Source organism: Gekko japonicus, unplaced genomic scaffold (genome assembly GCF_001447785.1).
Source record: "Gekko japonicus isolate JY-2015 unplaced genomic scaffold, Gekko_japonicus_V1.1 scaffold2593, whole genome shotgun sequence".
Classification (NCBI taxonomy): Eukaryota; Metazoa; Chordata; class Lepidosauria; order Squamata; family Gekkonidae; genus Gekko; species Gekko japonicus.
In genome coordinates, this window is record NW_015160299.1 from 224624 (window position 1) to 239918 (window position 15295).

The 15295-nt window shown below is 50.3% G+C and overlaps 1 protein-coding gene across 1 annotated transcript in view; it reads right to left on the minus strand.

Annotated features, from left to right (window-relative positions):
* The window catches only part of LOC107114606 (waprin-Phi1-like), a 35759-nt gene extending 22975 nt beyond the window's left edge, over positions 1–12784 (minus strand). The window contains exon 1 of the mRNA XM_015416146.1: positions 12707–12784. The gene's annotated coding sequence lies outside the window, so the exon portion shown is untranslated. The remainder of the gene's footprint in view (positions 1–12706) is intronic.
* Positions 12785–15295: the final 2511 nt, after the last annotated feature.

The following is a 15295-nucleotide window of genomic DNA, read 5'->3' on the forward strand; positions in this document are numbered from 1 at the left end:
GAAGAAGAAGGAGAAGGAGAAGGAGAAGAAGAAGAAGAAGAAGACTGAGATAAGGGTAGTCTGACAGACGTCAAGCTGATGGGTCGGTAGTTAGCCGGATCCTCCTTTTCCCCCTTCTTGAAGATGGGGACAACATTTGCCCACCTCCAATTTCCTGGCACCTCACCTGTTCTCCAAGAATTTGGAGAACTTAGGAATGGCACTTAGGTATGGCCCAAACTAGCTATGGCCTAGGTACGGCCCAGGCTAGCGCAATCTCATTGGATCCTGGAAGCCACACATGGTTGGCCCAGGTGAGTCTTCAGAGGGGAGACCACCCAGGAAGTCCAGGGTTGCTGCGGAGAGGCAGGCCACGGCCGGGCCCCCAGCACGGAGGCTGCAGACTGGTGAGAGATGAGAGAACATTCTATCACTGAGCCAAGGCCCCTCAGTGTACAGCTGTCTGTCAGCAAGCTTGCTGACACTGTCCTGCGGAGCTCCCAGGGGTCGAATTCCCTCCTTGTACCCTGGAGGCACCCACATCTTAGGCCAGGATGTGGCATCAGTGCCGTGGACTTCCCTTACCTCCAGTGACCTTCATGCACTCGTGGCCACAGCCGTTGCTGCAGCATTTTTCTCCTGCAGGACAGCCGCCGTTCTTGCCGCACATTTCCACACAGAGCCCAGGGCCTTGAGGCCTGGGGCATCCTCCGGGCGGCCTCGGGGGACGCACTGGAAAGAACACAGAAGGGCTGAGAGGAAAGGGGAGGGAGGATCACTCCAGGCAGCGAGCACAAGATGACATGTGGGTAAGGTTGCCAATCTCCAGGCGAGACCTGGAGATCTCCCAGAATCACAACAGCTCTCTAGACTACAGAGCTCAGTCCAGACCAGTTCTCCTGGAGGAAATGGCTGCCTTGGAGGGTGGATTTAGTGGCCTTACACCCCGCTGCGGACCCTCCTGTCCTCTCCCTGAACCCCACCCTTCCCAAGCGCTTAGTTATGGCCCCACTAGGCCAATCTCATGGGATCCTGGAAGCCACACAGGGTTGGCCGAGGTGGGCCTTTGGAGGGGAGACCACCCTGGAAGTCCCAGGTTGCTGCGGAGAGGCAGGCCACGGCCGACTCCCACCCGGACCCCCAGCACGGAGGCTGCAGACTGGTGAGGGATGAGAGGACGTCTTGGGCAAGGGAGAATAGGGGGAAGGGGGGGAGGCAGGGCCACGGATGTGGGGCAGATGATTGCGTTCCTGCAGCTGGCCCGTTCTCCCCTAACTGCCCCAGCCCTCCTTCAGGTTCAGTGGCGGGGCTGTGGCTCTGTGGGAGATGACCTGATTGGGTGCAGTAGGTCCCAGACACGTTCCCCCAGCGCCCCCACCTGAAAGGGACGTTGTTTCGGGGGGGGGGATCTCGGGCGGAGCCCTTGCCTGGTGCCGGGGACAGGCCGGGAGTGAACCTGGAGTGAAGCAATAACCCCCCCAGTCCTCCTTTCCAGCAACATTCAGGCTGTGGAGACTTTGGCCGGCTTCAGCACCTCTGTCTGCCTCGCCTCTCTCACCCCATCCCTGCCTCCCAAATCCTGCTCATGCTCAGAAGCACAAAAAGAACACTGGCTCTCCTCTTCTTCCTTTTTCCAATTTTTTCTCTTTTACACAAACTCTTTTTGTTGTTTGGTTTTCTACTGCGCCTCTTATTGATTCGTTCGAACATTGTCCAATGTCGTTGCCTAAAACTTGCTCTTTTTGTCCTGGTGTCTGGTAATCTTTAGGCAATATCTTCGAACCCTCCTGAGGAAATTCTTGATCTTCTACACTCTTTTGGATCTCTTGTTTTTGCTCCACCTCATTACTGTTATCTTGGCTTATATTTGTATAGTTTCCCTCGAGATGACTACAAACAGTTTTAACAACTTGTGTAACAGCTTGAGTAACAGTTTGAATGAATTCTCTCACCATAAAGCTTTGGAATTGTTCCCAGGTGAGGTTTTCCACAGCTGTGTTCAGGTCACATTCTTCCTCAGCCATTTTAAAGTTCTTAAAGCCAAAGGTTCTTAAACGCAGTTCAAACTTTCCACATCTACTTACCATCATTCTTTTAAGTTCTTATTTTATTACATATTATTCTTCATCAGATTATCAAAGTCCAATCAAAACGCACATTCGCAGTTCAAATAGAGCAAAGGTTTATCTTACCCCCCTTCAGTTTACAGTTTACAGCTACTTCCAATCCCAGTCCATTCACAGCCGCTTCCTTCCGAGCGGCCTCAGGGGACGCACTGGAAGGAACACAGAAGGGCTGAGAGGAAAGGGGAGGGAGGATCACTCCAGGCAGCGAGCATAAGATGGCATGTGGGTAAGGTTGCCAATCTCCAGGCGAGACCTGTAGATCTCCCAGAATCTCAAAAGCTCTCTAGACTACAGAGCTCAGTCCAGACCAGTTCTCCTGGAGGAAATGGCTGCCTTGGAGGGTGGATTCAGTGGCCTTACACCCCGCTGCGGACCCTCCTCTCCTCTCCCTGAACCCCACCCTTCCCAAGCCCTTAGTTATGGCCCAGACTAGGTATGGCCCAGGCTAGCCCAATCTCATGGGATCCTGGAAGCTACACCGGGCTGGCCCAGGTGGGTCTTTAGATGGGAGACCACCCAGGAAGTCCCGGGTTGCTGCGGAGAGGCAGGCCACGGTCGACTCCCACCCGGGCTTCCTACCATGGAGGCTGCAGACTGGTGTGGGATGAGAGGACGTCTTGGGCAAGGGAGAAAAGTGGGAAGGAGGGGAGGAACGGCCATGGATGAGGGGCAGAGGATTGCGTTCCTGCAGCTGGCCCCTCCTCCCCTAACTGCCCCAGCCCTCCTTCAGGTGGCTCTGTGGGAGATCCCCTCCTTTGGGTGCAGGAGGGCCTGGGCACGTTCCCCCAGCCGCCCCCACCTGAAAGGGACGTTGTTTCAGGGGAGTCTCGAGCGAAGGCCTTGCCTGGTGCTGGGGACAGGCCGGGAGTCAACCTGAAGCCCCCCAGTTCTCCTTTCCGGCAACATTCAGGCTGTGTCCGCACTCCGGAGACCCCGGCCGGCTTCAGCACCTCTGTCTGCCTCGCCTCTCTCACCCCATCCCTGCCTCCCAAATCCTGCTCATGCTCAGAAGCACAAAAAGAACACTGGCTCTCCTCTTCTTCCTTTTTCCAATTTTTTCTCTTTTACACAAACTCTTTTTGTTGTTTGGTTTTCTACTGCGCCTCTTATTGATTCGTTCGAACATTGTCCAATGTCGTTGCCTAAAACTTGCTCTTTTTGTCCTGGTGTCTGGTAATCTTTAGGCAATATCTTCGAACCCTCCTGAGGAAATTCTTGATCTTCTACACTCTTTTGGATCTCTTGTTTTTGCTCCACCTCATTACTGTTATCTTGGCTTATATTTGTATAGTTTCCCTCGAGATGACTACAAACAGTTTTAACAACTTGTGTAACAGCTTGAGTAACAGTTTGAATGAATTCTCTCACCATAAAGCTTTGGAATTGTTCCCAGGTGAGGTTTTCCACAGCTGTGTTCAGGTCACATTCTTCCTCAGCCATTTTAAAGTTCTTAAAGCCAAAGGTTCTTAAACGCAGTTCAAACTTTCCACATCTACTTACCATCATTCTTTTAAGTTCTTATTTTATTACATATTATTCTTCATCAGATTATCAAAGTCCAATCAAAACGCACATTCGCAGTTCAAATAGAGCAAAGGTTTATCTTACCCCCCTTCAGTTTACAGTTTACAGCTACTTCCAATCCCAGTCCATTCACAGCCGCTTCCTTATACATGGGAACATCTTCGGGGGGTATATAAATCCAAAGCGCTTCAATTTTCTCCTGCTTTTACGCGGTTAAATCCTTTTGTGTGATGTGTACCCAATTTTCTTCCAGACCATTTCTCCTGGAGGAAATGGCTGCCTTGGAGGGTGGGTTCAATGGCATTACACCCTGCGGTGGACCCTCCTCTCGTCTCCTCTCCCCGAACCCCACCCTTCCCAAGCGCTTAGTTATGGCCCCACTAGGCCAGTCTCATGGGATCCTGGAAGCCACACAGGGCTGGCCCAGGTGGGCCTTTGGAGGGGAGACCACCCTGGAAGTCCCAGGTTGCTGCGGAGAGGCAGGCCACGGCCGACTCCCACCCGGGCCCCCAGCACGGAGGCTGCAGATGGGTGAGGGATGACAGAAAAGGGGGAAGGGGGCAGGGCCGCCGATGTGGGGCAGAAGATTGTGTTCCTGCAGCTGGCCCCTCCTCTCCTAACTGCCCCAGCCCTCCTTCAGGTTTAGTGGTGGGGCCATGGCTCTTTGGCGGGGGCGTAGCTCTGTGGGAGATCCCCTGCTTTCGTTGCAGAAGGTCCCGGGCATGTGCCCCCAGCACCCCCACCTGAAAGGGACATTGTTTCGGGGGAGACTCGGGTGAAGGCCTTGCCTGGTGCTGGGGACAGGCCGGGAGTCAACCTGGAGCAAAAGCCCCCCAGTCCTCCTTTCCGGCAACATTCAAGCTGTGGAGACCCCAGGTGGCTTCAGCACCTCTGTCTGCCCCTCCTCTCTCACCCCATCCCTGCCTCTCATATCCTGCTCATGCTCAGAAGCACAAAAAGAACACTGCAGCACACAAACACACGAAGCTGCCTTAGACCGGATCAGAACCACTGGTCTCAGGCAGAGGTCTTTCCCATCACCTCCTGCCGGGTCCTTTTAGCTGGAGATGATGCTGGGGATTGAACCTGGGACCTTCTGCATGCCAGGCAGAGGCTCTACCACTGAGCCACAGCCCCTTCCCATAGCTCTCCAGGTTCTCAGGCAGAGGTCTTCACCATCACCTACTGCCCGGTCCTTTCAGCTGGAGATGCCACCAGGGATTGAACCTGGGACCTTCTGCATGCCCGGCAGAGGTCCTCCACTGAGATCCTGGAAGGGTTTTTGGCCATCTTGTGGCCTGGAGAACAGTTGCCTCCTGACCCTGAAGTAGCAGTTGACATTCCCCTGGCCGTGTAAGAAAGGGCCACAAGAACTAAGCCCTGGGGCAGCCCTTCCTGCCCTCCCTCTCATGATCTGCCCAAGTTCACAGAGTCAGCATTGCTGTTGGATGGCCATCTGGCTCAAAGCTTCCTCCAAAGTGAAAAGCACAAGCACCTTGCCAGAGGCAGAGGAGACCAGCTGAGCTCTGAGCAGGAGCAGGAGAGAGAGCTGTGAGAGAGGTGAGTGGGTTTCTTTTACTTGCTTTCAGCTGAGAGAATTCAGCTAAGGATATTTTGTGGGAAAACTGTGTTTAGCAGTGTGTGGAAGCACTTAGAGTTCTTGCAGAGTCCTGGCTGATTGAGTGTGGGAGAGGAACGGGCATTGTTTGACTGGGATTGCCTGTAATTGAGAGGAAGTGGAAGGGGCATTGTTTTGCCTGTGATTGAGTGCCTGGGTGAATTTGAATTTGAATAGCTGCTGCCTGACCTCTGCTGGGGGAGGCCTCTATTTAAGGAAGCACCTTGCCAGAGGCAGAGGAGACCAGCTGAGCTCTGAGCAGGAGCAGGAGAGAGAGCTGTGAGAGAGGTGAGTGGGTTTCTTTTACTTGCTTTCAGCTGAGAGAATTCAGCTAAGGATATTTTGTGGGAAAACTGTGTTTAGCAGTGTGTGGAAGCACTTAGAGTTCTTGCAGAGTCCTGGCTGATTGAGTGTGGGAGAGGAACGGGCATTGTTTGACTGGGATTGCCTGTAATTGAGAGGAAGTGGAAGGGGCATTGTTTTGCCTGTGATTGAGTGCCTGGGTGAATTTGAATTTGAATAGCTGCTGCCTGACCTCTGCTGGGGGAGGCCTCTATTTAAGGAAGCACCTTGCCAGAGGCAGAGGAGACCAGCTGAGCTCTGAGCAGGAGCAGGAGAGAGAGCTGTGAGAGAGGTGAGTGGGTTTCTTTTACTTGCTTTCAGCTGAGAGAATTCAGCTAAGGATATTTTGTGGGAAAACTGTGTTTAGCAGTGTGTGGAAGCACTTAGAGTTCTTGCAGAGTCCTGGCTGATTGAGTGTGGGAGAGGAACGGGCATTGTTTGACTGGGATTGCCTGTAATTGAGAGGAAGTGGAAGGGGCATTGTTTTGCCTGTGATTGAGTGCCTGGGTGAATTTGAATTTGAATAGCTGCTGCCTGACCTCTGCTGGGGGAGGCCTCTATTTAAGGAAGCACCTTGGCAGAGGCACGAGCCTCTGGCACGAGCCGAAGGGTGAGCTAAAGGGCTCTTTGCCTGTGGCTCTTAGCCTAGGGACTCTTAGACTAGGGGCGCTGTAAGAAGCCCAAAAAGAGCCAGAAAGACAAGGCCCTAGGCTCTTTGTCTTTCCCGTAAAATAATTTGACTTGATAACAAAACCCACATAAATACCAAGGGTTTAAAAGGGGGATTATATTTATTTATTTTAAAAGAATTATGAAGCCAGAATGCCAGCAGGGGGTTGGGGGCTATCCAGTGTTTTGCACGGAGTGTCACATGTATGACTATCTGCCCACTGGGCAGAAGTCTTGGGTGTGTCCTCGGTGCAAGGAGCTCCTGGTTCTCAGGGAACGTGTGTGCTCCCTTGAGGCCAAGGTGGCTGACCTGGAGAAGCAGAGACAGTCAGCTAGGCACACAGAAAAGACTCTCGGGGACTTGTTAGCTTCGTCCCACTCTGGATCTGGCAGCCCCGCTGCTGTCAGGGAGCATGAGGGTCTAGGGGAAACAGGGCACCATGCTGAGGATAAGGGGAATGTGCCCTCAGAAGGGACCTCTTCCCCAGCTGGTGAGCGGCTCTCCTTTTGCACCAAGGAACCATCCCTGAGCAGGGTGGGAGGGGGGCTCTTGGTAGTGGGTGATTCGATCCTTAGGCAGGTAGACAGCTGGGTGGCGAACCCGCGTACTGACCGTATGGTGACTTGCCTGCCTGGTGCGAAGGTAGCGGACATTACGCGTGTTTTAGATAGGCTGGTAGATAGTGCTGGGGAGGAGCCAGTGGTCGTGGTGCATGTCGGCACCAACGATGTGGGGAAATGCAGTCGTGAGGTCCTGGAGGAGAAATTTAGGCTGCTGGGCAGGAAACTTAGGTCCAGGACCTCCAAGGTAGCCTTCTCAGAAGTGTTACCTGTTCCACGCGCAGGGCCGGAGAGACAGGCAGAGATCAGGAGTCTCAATGCGTGGATGAGACGATGGTGTAGGGGGGAAGGGTTCAGGTTTGTTAGGCACTGGGATACTTTTTGGAACAAGAGGGAGCTGTACAGGCGAGACGGTCTCCACTTGTCCCGAGAAGGAACCAGGCTGCTGGCACTTAAAATCAAAAAGGTGGCAGAGCAGCTTTTAAACTGAATATTGGGGGAAAGCCGACAGGAGATGAAAAGTCTCTGGTTCGGGTTGGCTCATCTGAGAGAGGTGAGGGGGTACCGGTTGCTTTTCTACAGGGAGGTGGATTGAAATTGTCCACAGAGGCCATGGCTGGTGACATGGACTGCCGGACAACGACTCGAGATAGCAAGAGGAAGGATGCAGGCTTAACTTGTAAGGGAAATTACAGCTGTTTCTATACAAATGCTAGAAGTGTCCGAGGTAAAATCGGGGAGTTGGAGTGCTTGGTGTCGGAGGGAAAAATAGACATTGTGGGTATTTCTGAAACTTGGTGGGATGAGGAAAATCAGTGGGACACAGTGATTCCCGGTTATATATTATATCGGAAGGATAGGGGGGGAAGGGTTGGAGGTGGGGTAGCTCTGTATGTCAGAGAGGGTATAAAGTCTAGAAAGATTGAGAGGCTAAGTGAATTGGATTCGCTTCTGGAAGTTCTATGGGTTGAAATAGGGGGGCCAAAAGGAAACTTAACACTGGGAGTTTGTTATCGCCCACCAGATCAAAAGATAGAGGAGGATTATAAAATGATGAATGCCTTAAAGATAGCAACTAGACAAAAACACTGTGTAATAATAGGTGATTTTAACTACCCACACATTGATTGGGTCAATATGTGTTCTAGTCGGGAAAAAGAGATTGAGTTTCTAGACACTCTAAATGACTGTGCTATGGAGCAGATGGTCACGGAACCTACCAGGGGAGAGGCGATCCTTGATTTGGTCCTAAGTAACACTCAAGACCTGGTGAGAGATGTAAAAGTGATTGCACCGCTTGGAAACAGTGATCATAATGTTGTTGAGTTCATCATTTGTACAAATAGAGAATTGGCCAAAAAGACTCACACAACCATTTTTAACTTTAAAAGGGGTAATTTCTCTGATATGAGGGGACACGTGGGGAGGAAACTGAAAGGAAAAGTAGAAAGGGTCAAAACAATTGGGGAAGCTTGGGATCTATTTAAAACTACGATCCTAGAAGCTCAAAAAATATATATTCCGCAGGTTAGGAAAGGCACAAACAGGTATAGGAAAAAGCCTGCATGGTTAACAAACAGAGTAATGGAGGCTGTAAAAAGTAAAAAGAATTCCTTTAAGCAGTGGAAAGCTAGTCACAGTGAGGCTGATAAAACGGAACACAGGCTATGGCAAATAAAATGCAAGTCTGAGGTCAGGCAGGCAAAAAGGGAATATGAGGAGCATATAGCAAAAAACGTAAAAACCAACAATAAAACTTTCTTCAAATACATTAGAAACAGGAAACCAGCCAGGGAGGCAGTGGGGCCCTTGGACGACCAAGGGGTAAAAGGAGTATTGAAGGATGATAGGGAAATGGCTGAGAAGCTAAATGCATTTTTTGCCTCCGTCTTCACTGTGGAAGATGAGAAGTGCTTGCCCACTCCAGAACCACTGATTTCAGGAGGGGTGTTGGAAGACCTGAGTCAGATTGAGGTGATGAGAGAGGAGGTCCTAAAACTGATAGACAACTTAAAAACTGAAAAATCACCAGGCCCAGATGGCATACATCCGAGAGTTCTGAAAGAACTCAAATGTGAACTTGTAGATCTCCTGACAAAGATATGTAATCTTTCCTTAAAATCTGCCTCCATTCCTGAGGATTGGAAGGTAGCTAATGTCACTCCCATCTTTAAAAAGGGTTCCAGAGGAGATCCGGGAAATTACAGGCCAGTCAGTCTGACGTCGATACCGGGTAAATTGGTGGAAACCATTATTAAGGAAAGAATTAGTAGGCACATAGATGAACAAAACCTATTGAGGCAGACTCAGCACGGTTTCTGTAAGGGAAGATCTTGTCTCACTAACCTGTTAGTGTTCTTTGAGGGGGTGAACAAACATGTGGACAAGGGGGATCCAATAGATATTATTTACCTTGACTTCCAGAAAGCTTTTGATAAAGTTCCTCATCAAAGGCTCCTAAGTAAGCTCAAAAATCATGGGATAGAAGGACAAGTCCTTTTATGGATCAAAAACTGGCTAGTTCATAGAAAACAGAGAGTGAGTGTAGGTGGGCAATTTTCTCAGTGGAGGGTGGTAAGCAGTGGGGTACCGCAGGGATCAGTACTTGGTCCACTGCTTTTTAACTTGTTCATTAATGATTTGGAGATGGGAGTAAGCAGTGAAGTGGCTAAATTTGCGGATGATACAAAGTTGTTCAGGGTGGTGAAAACCAGTGAGGATTGTGAGGCACTCCAAGGGGATCTGTCAAGGATGGGCGAGTGGGCGTCAACATGGCAAATGGGGTTCAATGTGGCCAAGTGCAAGGTGATGCACATTGGAGCCAAAAATCCTAAATATAAATACACATTGATGGGGTCTGAACTGGCAGAGACTGAGCAAGAGAGAGATCTTGGAGTTGTAGTGGATAACTCACTGAAAATGTCGAGACAGTGTGTGACTGCAATAAAGAAGGCCAATGCTATGCTGGGGATTATTAGGAAGGGTATTGAAAACAGATCAGCCAATATAATAATGCCCCTATATAAATCAATGGTGAGACCTCATTTGGAATACTGTGTGCAGTTCTGGTCACCACACCTTAAAAAGGATATTATAGCTTTGGAAAAAGTGCAGAAAAGGGCAACTCGAATGATAAAAGGGTTGGAACACTTTCCCTATGAGGAAAGGTTAAAGCGCTTAGGGCTCTTTAGCTTGGAGAAAAGACGACTGAGGGGTGACATGATCGAGGTTTATAAGATTATGCATGGGAAAGAGCAGGTAAAGAAAGAGGTACTTTTCTCCCTTTCTCACAATACAAGAACTCGTGGGCACTCCATGAAACTGCAGAGCGGTCGGGTTAGAACGGATAAAAGGAAGTACTTCTTCACCCAAAGAGTGATTAACACATGGAATTCACTGCCACAGGAAGTGGTGGGTGCTACAAGCATGGACGGCTTCAAAAGGGAATTAGATAAGCATATGGAGCAGAGGTCCATCAGTGGCTATTAGCCACAAGGTATAGCTAGGGGCTCTGGGGCAAGTGATGCTCTGTCTTCTTGGTCCTTGGGGGGGGTGGACCTCCTGATGGCACTGGTATTTCTGGCCACTGTGTGACACAGAGTGTTGGACTGGATGGGCCTTTGGCCTGATCCAACATTGGTTGGACTGGATGGGCCTTTGGCCTGATCCAACATTGGCGTCTCTTATGTTCTTATGTTCTTATGATTTCCCAGATCCCAGTCCAACACTGTAACCAGTGCCCCACTCTGGGTCTATATTACCTGTTCCTCCCTATACAATTTCCATTCTTCGGCAGGTGAGTAATCTATTTTAGGTTGTTTTTTTTCTTGTATTAGTGTGTTCCTAGGACCCGCACACTTTGCCTCAGTTCCATACAACCATCTTAAAGCATTCACCAAACCCTAAGTCATGTCCCCACCTCATTTTTCTAACTCTTAAGATGTTCCTTAGGAGTCTGTTCAGTGTAGTGTTGATGGGACCCAGTGTGATGTAGCAGTCGTGGTGTCGGACTCAGGTCTTGGAGAACCAGGCCCAAATCCTCACTCTGCCGGGAAGCTTGCTGGACGGGGATGGGCACAAACCTGCTCACAAATGAAAGTTCATGACTAATATTGGCTGTTTTGTGAAGCGAGGTTCGTGAACTGAAGGTCCACCACGAACTTGCATGAATTTTAAGGTAGTTCATGGTGATTCATGAAGAGCAGAAAGCAGGGGTTTAAATGGCTCCAAGCCAGTTCGGTGTAGTGGTTAGGAGCACAGATTCTAATGAGGGAGAACTGGGTTTGATTCCCCACTCCTCCACATGTAGTTTCTGGTGTGACCTTGGGTCTCTTATAAGTTCTTTCAGAGCTGTTCTCTCACAAGCCGTTCTTGAAAGAGCTCTCTCATCCCCACCTACCTCACAGGGTGTCCGTTGTAGGGAAGGGGAAAGGAAAGGAGATTGTAAGCCACTCTGAGGCCCCTTCGGGTAGTGAAGGGCAGGGTATAAATCCAGTCTCCTCATCCTTATCCTCCTCCTCCTCCACAAAGACAGTTGAGTGGTGGGGAGCAGAAGTGGGGAGTTTAAATGGTTCCCTGCCAAAAAACTACTGAGAGAGCCAGTTTGGTGTCGTGGTGAAGTGCGCGGACTCTAATCTGGGAGAACTGGGTTTGATTCCCCACTCCTCCACATGCACCTGGCTGGATGACCTTGGGAAAGCCATAGTTCTGATAAGAGCTGTTCTTGAAAAAGAGCCGTTTCTGTCAGAGCTCTCTCAGCCCCACCGACCTCACAGAGTGTCTGTTGTTGGGAGGGGAAGGGAAAGGAGTTTGTGAGCCACTGTGGGACTCCTCTGGGCAGTGAAGGGCCATGGGGTAGAAATCCAATCTCTTCTTCTTCTTCTATTGGTTCATGGTTCAGTTTGTGGTTCACCAACAAACCGAACTGCAAAAATATGGTTCATGCCCATCCCTATTGCTGGATAAATTATGGCTAGTTTCTTTCTCTCATAGTAACTTACAGGGTTCTTGTGAGGATAAGATGGAGGCGAAGCATTGTTAGTGTGTTCCCAGGATCCACATACTTTGTCTCAGTTCCTAGTTCCACACAACTAAGGTTCTTGTACTCCCGAAGGTTCTTGTATTCAAGAAATACATAAAATTCCACGTAGTGGTACTGTAAGTGTTTTCATTTTGAGTGGGCGTGTAAGAGAGGGATTGTGTTCCACCCACTGGGCTGGGAGTTCTAATAGTAAGCCAAAGCACAGGCATCTATTCCTATCACAAGAACCCTGTTGGATCAGGCCTGTGCTCAGGACGCTTCGGAGGCACGTCTTTACACAGCCCAAGAGCTCCAGCCACACATGGTCAGAAGAAAGTATCGGTGCCAGCCAGACGCCTGCAATGTGCGAGCGAATCTGCATCCATGTTTAACATTCGCAGGAACATTCTACTCTGGTCCACTCTGAAGTCTACCTCTGGAAGATTGCGGGGTGGGGGTGGGGAGGTTGTAATCACAAGAGAATGACGCAACTACACAAGGAGAAGGAGAAGAAGAGACTGGATTCATACCCCGCATTTCACTACCCAGGGGAGTCTCAGAGCGGTTTACAAACCCCTTTCCCTCCCCTTCCCTTCCCCACAACAGACACCCTGTGAGGTAGGCGGGGCTGAGAGAGCTCAGACAGAAACAGCTCTTTTTCAAGGACAGCTCTTGTCAGAGCTACGGGTTCCCCAAGGTCATCCAGCCAGGTGCGAGTGGAGGAGTGGGGGAATCACACCTGGTTCTCCCAGATTAGAGTCCGCACACTTAACCACTACACCAAACTGGCATCCATGATGACCAAGCCTTGCTGTATCTGGGCTGGAAAAAGGTGCTTCAAGGCAGCGTCAGAAAGGGGTCGCTTACCGCGAGCAGAGGCAGGAGGCACCTGGGCACAGAGAATGAAGATGAGCCCAACGAAAAGGAAGAGGAGGCAGTGAGTCTTCATGGTGAGGCACTGGTGGATGCCTGGACTCTCCATGTACGCTTTATATCCCAAGCCCAGCAAGGGGCTGGTCACAACGCAGCCCCAGGCAGGCCGAGCAGTGAAGCAACAGGAAACACAGCCGAAGAGCTAGTCTTGTGTAACACTCCTCGAAAAGGTATGCAGCTGAGCAGGACGGGGGGGGGGTACTCTTCCATAGCGTGCATTCCATTTCCAGCCAGTGTGCATTCCATTTCCAGCCAAAGTGCACATTTCCATGGGTGCAAGCACACCGAGCCCCAAAAGCCCCCCCAAATCCTGGTCCTGGAACTCCCGTCTCCCCAAAGAGCAGGATTTCAGGGGGCCTCTCAGGCGCCTGTGGGAAGAGGGAGCTGCAAAAGTCACACTCGGTTGGGCACAACTGTGTCTGCACTGAGCTCCAGGTTTTCTTTGAATTTTCAGTCAAACAAACAAGAAATAGGAAGCATAACATCCGTGGTGGCAAGTCCACACACAAGCATCTAAAAGAGGTTTCCAAATATCTAAAACTATGTCTATACACAATTGTCATACGTTCAGTTTATTGGCTCTCATCCATCTCACAATCTGCTCCAGGCATCTGTTCAGGTCTTACACAGACCCCCCCCTCCGCCTAGTGGTAAGGGGAAACAGGCGTGGGAATAGAGGTCCCCTATATATTGGTGATAAGTTAAAGATAAAGGTTTCCCTTGCTCGAAAGCTGGTCAAATCCGACTGGTCAAAGAAGAAGGGGATGGCAAAGGATGAGATGGTTAGACAGTGTCATCGATGCAACGAACATGAAATTAAGCAAGCTTCAGAGGACAGCGGAAGACAGGAGGGCCTGGCGTGATCTGGTCCATGGGGTCGCGAAGAGTCCGTCTCAACTGTGCGACTGAACAACAACAAAAATATATTGGTGATAAGGTAAAGATAAAGGTTTCCCTTGCTCGAAAGCTGGTCAAATACGACTGGTCAAAGAAGAAGGGGATGGCAAAGGATGAGATGGTTAGACAGTGTCATCGATGCAACGAACATGAAATTAAGCAAGCTTCAGAGGACAGCGGAAGACAGGAGGGCCTGGCGTGATCTGGTCCATGGGGTCGCGAAGAGTCCGTCTCAACTGTGCGACTGAACAACAACAAAAATATATTGGTGATAAGGTAAAGATAAAGGTTTCCCTTGCTCGAAAGCTGGTCAAATCCGACTGGTCAAAGAAGAAGGGGATGGCAAAGGATGAGATGGTTAGACAGTGTCATCGATGCAACGAACATGAAATTAAGCAAGCTTCAGAGGACAGCGGAAGACAGGAGGGCCTGGCGTGATCTGGTCCATGGGGTCGCGAAGAGTCCGTCTCAACTGTGCGACTGAACAACAACAAAAATATATTGGTGATAAGGTAAAGATAAAGGTTTCCCTTGCTCGAAAGCTGGTCAAATACGACTCTAGGGGGTGGTGCTCATCATTCCAAGCCAAAGAGCCAGCATTGTCTGAAGACGTTTCTGTGGCCATGTGGTCGGCATGACTACACACCGAGGCGCATGGAACGCTGTTACCTTCCCACCGAAGCAGGTACCTATTTATCTCCTTGCAATTTCTCGCTTTCGAACTGCTAGGTTGGCAGGAGCTGGGGCCAGAGACGGGAGCTCACTCTGCCACGTGGCACTCGGGTCTCGAACTGCCAAACTACAGACCTTCCAGTCTGCAGCTCGGTGTCTTAACCTCTGAAATCCAGCTTCGATTCCCCACTCAGGCGATGGATGCTAGCTGGGCAACCTTGGGCCAGTCGCATGCTCTCAGCCTAACCTACCTCACAGGGTTGTTGTGAGGGTAAAAATGGAGGAGAGGAGACTAGTGTAAGCTGCTTTGGGTCTCCATTGGGGAGAAAGGCGGGATATAAATCATTTCTCCCATTCATAGTAGGCAAAAGTGTGTAGGAAAACAGTTTCACCCTTACGAGGTGCTACTGTGTTGCAATCACCATGTAATAACTTGTCATATCAGGTTTGGCAAGGATGTTAAATATCTTGAAAGAAACATCAAGGCCAAGAAAGAGCCACACATTGTTTTTACATCTCCTTTAGGCAAAGCGAGGCAGAGGTTCTTTTCTATATCCTGCTGGGAGGGTGGATGGTGAGATTTGTAAATATCAGTAAGGATGCAGATTTCGGAGCCTAAGGAAGCCAACAACTGAACTGACACACACTGTTCTCAGCCCCTCCCCAGTATCTGCAGCACAAGGCTGAGCATTGTCCAGGTTTGCAGGGTTCCTGGTTGGATCGCTCTAGTAAGTTATGTGGAGTGCTATGCCCGGAATCCCTATATAAATAACTAGGAAGAATGCCCGTTGTGGAACTGAAGACAACGGGGCACTAGCCTGGCCACGAGTGAGGTCGCCATCTCCATCTGGCCCCCCCACGGCAAAGCTGGCCATCCTGCCCTGCATGGTTGGGGCTCCGGCGGGCCAAGGCGCCTGGCCTCCCCCCGCCCGCTCGAGGTGCCAGCGGGGGAAG